Genomic DNA, 4,269 nt, shown 5'->3' on the forward strand with positions numbered 1-4,269 from the left:
GATATTATGTCGATTTCAGTTCGCTTGACTTTATTAACTCTAAGCTAAGTCTTTGCCTGAAGAAATAAATGAAAGAAGAAAAGTTGATTAGTAGTTTTATCTGCATCTTTCCAACAGGAAGTGTTTCGCTTTGTTATGAACTCACAAATATTCAACCCGGAGACATCCCTCGTAGAGCAATGGCAAAGCTATTGTGTACAAAAGTGGGTCCTAGGACCCACCTAACTTTTTAATGTTATTTACTATTTATATATAATGAAAATTATGGCCTATTTAAAAAAGGGTTTAGGTCATTTTTGGTCACTTAACTTTTGGTTTTATGTCCATTTGGTCACTTAACAATGTTTAAGTTTTAAAAGGTCATCAAACTTTTGACTTTGTGCTCATTTAGTCATTTAACTTTTAATTTGGTCACATTTAGTCACTTAACTTTTAGATTTGTGCTTATTTAGTCACCTAATTATTAAAATTGTGCTCATTTAGTCACTAAACTTTTGAAAAAATTTAAAAGTTTAGTGACTAAATGAACACAATTTTAAAAGTTAGGTGACTAAATGTGACCAAACCAAAAGTTAAGTGACTAAATGAGCACAAAACCAAAAGGTTGATGACCTTTTAAAACTTAAAAAGAATTAAGTGACCAAATGAGTACAAAATTAAAAGTTAAGTGACCACAAATGACCTAAACCCTTGAAAAAGATTAGGACCTATCTTATAGTATTTAGACAAAATAAGAAACAAATAAATAAAAGAAATGATGGAATGTTTTATTTAAATTTGCAAAGAATATGATTAGTTTTTATCAAAATCTATCCAACCTTAGAAGGCAAAGATAAATAGTTGTAATAGTTTGACATTATAAAAAGGATTTGTCAAAAGGTTATAAGAAAACTAGTAAAAGTAATACCACTTGTAGTAAATGGTGATTGCAAGTGGAATTTTTAAAAAGAAATTATTTTGTAAAAGTATGACTTTAGGGGTCAAGTAGGCCGGTTTGTACTGGTTTTTAAGGTGTTTGAACGTTCCTGTTGAATGCAGTTTTTTTGCAAATCGACTGGTTTTTACTGGTTTGACCCGCTCTGCGCCGCTACAAACATTTTTGTCTTTTAGTTTTATTTATATAATGAATCACATGTTTTTCTATTCTAGATTCGTCCTCTCGTAGGTGCAGTTTGTTTTTTTGAAGTCAAAATGTTTGCAGTCTGTGGACCACATCTGCAAGCCTCAGCAACAGAAGAGGTGGACCAAATGTCTGCAGTCTGCAATAAGAAGACTGTTTGTTTTTAACGTCTGCAGCTGTTGAAATAAATTAATTTTTCAAACTTAATTTCATGTCATAAAGATTAAAAATGCATTTTCAGCAAAAAAAAAAAAAAAAAACGGATGGTCTTTTTTTTTTTTTTTGGTTAAAATGAGGTCTGAAGACAGTGGTCCATGTCTGCGCCAGAAAGACCTCGCGCAGACGTTTTTTGGTCTACGCACTTCCAAAAAACAAACACTCTGCGAGGGCATATGTCTGCGCGTTGTCTGCGAGGCGCAGACAAAAGTGGTTGCACAGCTCTTCACAAAAAAAACAAACAACCCCTTAGAGTGACCGCTTTTATAAGACTTGACTTTATCGGTGGAACTAAAAAAATTAAAGAATTGTTTAGATAAAGAGCAATAGGAATAAATAAAATAAGGAAACTGATATTTACAACATAAAATTCAAACTTACAAACGCTAACGCAAAGACTGAAGACCAGGAAATTATATGGTCAGTTACGGTAAAAATAATATTATATTAACATTTTCTTTAGTAACAAAGATATATAATATTCATAAAACATGACCCATAAAATCCATTACAATATTCATACAAAAACCAAATTCAAAATATATTAGAGAATAGAGATGAGGCTGAAAAGAAGCCCACTGAAATGCTCATATACGATATGCATCATTTTGACAATTACCATCTCTTTCGACCCTACATAACAAAAAGTAGTCAAAAACAAGTAAAAAATAATGATTATATGAAAATGATAAAGAACATAAACAAGCATAGGCTTACATCATAAAATCCAAAAGACAGAATATTAGGAGTAGAAATACGTCAGTTATGATTAACTTTTTGTGTAATTACGAGGAACATCAATGTCTTTTTTTTTTTTTTTTTTTTTTTTTTTTTTTTTTTACTGCAAACTAATAAACTACTACAAATTAATATAAATTGGTATGTCTTTTTTTTTTTTTTTTTTTTTTTTTTTTTTACTGCAAACTAATAAACTACTACAAATTAATATAAATTGGTTTAACAAATTTTACATATACGGTCCTATATTTTACATATTATTTTTAATATAAATTATATATTTATGAATTATGATTATGAAAATAATATATCGTATGTTAATACTAAATAAAATATATTATTTCTTAAGATATGAGATTTGCAACTTTTTCTTAGGTATTGTCTTATCAATCATTCATATTTAGTCGTGAAGTAGATATATCAAACTTGTTGATCAAATGGAACGAAATATTCAAATATTATATTTATAACCATCTCATTTATATGATGAGGCTCACGCTCCGCAGGGGTCGGAATGATTTTTTTTTTCTTTTTGGATCTAGTCAAAAGAGTGTCGTTATAGAGATTGCATTTGAAAGTAAAAATTCATAATGTTGGTACATAGGCAAAAGATGTGAAATACATGAAAAACATTAAAAAATACGAAATTGAGTTTCTCTAATCATGCGTCGTCCTGAATAATTTGATGCATCTCTTCATACATTTGGTTAGTTTTTTCACCTCTTTACCCCAACATAACCTATTAACTATTTTTATGGGTGTTGTACTTCATTATTTGTACTTTATTATCTATAAAGAAGTGTGAATACATTTTATAGTAACCTTATCATAAGTCCTAATAAATAAATTATCAACAATCAAATAGTGGTTTGAAAGAAAGAATGAGCGGATGTGCACAAAATGAAAATAAAGTGAGAAGTACCAAGAACACATCGTTAAAATCATAACCAAGCATTACCCAGGTATTAGAAAATTCTTTCACTCCAAAGTCATCGATCGTCGTGATGTCAAATCCGGACACCCCTCTTTATTAAGCGATGAAACTGGGTGACACCGCCACCACGGAAACACTTATGTTGGTTGAAGATGTTGAGCCACTTCGCATGTCGCAGTCGCGACTGTGTTTTCCTGCTTCTTGCTTCTCCCACAGAGGTGCCACCGAAACATAAATCGGGGAAAACGCAAAATCGAGAAAGCAAAGTTTGATAGAAAGTGGATAAGATATGGAACAAATGGAGAAGATAGAGATGAATGGTGAAATCAATCTACAGGTAGCAGGAAGTAGGTGGAAATGGTGAGACAAAAATGTGTGGCATGTAGACAGATGAAGCCAATCACTATATATATATATATATATATATATATATATATATATATATATATATATATATATATATATATATATATATATATATATAACCTTAAAGGTATACACCCTTAAGTACCCAAAGTCAGCATACTACGTCGTTTTGTATTATATAATACATTGTAATCGTCTAAAGTTCTTCAAATTCAATTCCTAACTTGATTTACTTCCAAAGATTCTTATAAATTTAACCATTATCTTCCACTTACCTAGTTTTCATTTTCAGCTACTATATATATATATATATATATATATATATATATATATATATATATATATATATATATATATATATATATAGTTAGAAGGTAATCCGTAGAAAGATGTGATGTAAAAGGAAAATAATAGTGAAATTTCAAAAATCTTGAATTAAATCAAGTTAGGGATTGAAGTTTAAGAAGATTATAATGCATATATGATACAAAATAATAAATTATGATGGGTTTGGGTACCTAAGCTTATATACCCTTAAAGATATATTCATTTTTCTATATATGGGCAAAGTGAATATACCCTTAAAGGTATATAACCTTAGGTACCCAAAGTTACCATACTACTTCGTTTTGTATCATATAATGCATTCTAATCGTCCAAAGTTCTTCAAATTCAACTCCTAACTTTATTTACTTCTAAATATTCTTCTAAATTTCACCATTATCTTCCACTTACCTAGTTTTCATTTTCAACTATAATATATATACTCTAGAAAGTGTTTGGTAAAAAGATGTGATGTAAGAGGAAAATAATAGTGAAATTTCAAAAATCTTGAAAGTAAATCAAGTTAGGAATTGAAGTTTAAGAACATTATAATGCATATATTATACAAAAT

General features: G+C 29.2%; 1 long non-coding RNA gene across 1 annotated transcript; it reads right to left on the bottom strand.

The window, feature by feature from the left end:
• Nucleotides 1–1,669: 1,669 nt before the first annotated feature.
• On the bottom strand, nt 1,670–3,398 carry LOC111887991 (uncharacterized). Its single transcript, XR_002848975.2, has 2 exons — nt 3,033–3,398; nt 1,670–1,969 (listed from the first exon to the last, which is right to left on the bottom strand). It is a non-coding gene; the product is annotated as an uncharacterized LOC111887991 (long non-coding RNA).
• Between the last annotated feature and the right edge of the window lie 871 nt (nt 3,399–4,269).

This window comes from Lactuca sativa, chromosome 5 (genome assembly GCF_002870075.4).
Source record: "Lactuca sativa cultivar Salinas chromosome 5, Lsat_Salinas_v11, whole genome shotgun sequence".
Taxonomy (NCBI): Eukaryota; Viridiplantae; Streptophyta; class Magnoliopsida; order Asterales; family Asteraceae; genus Lactuca; species Lactuca sativa.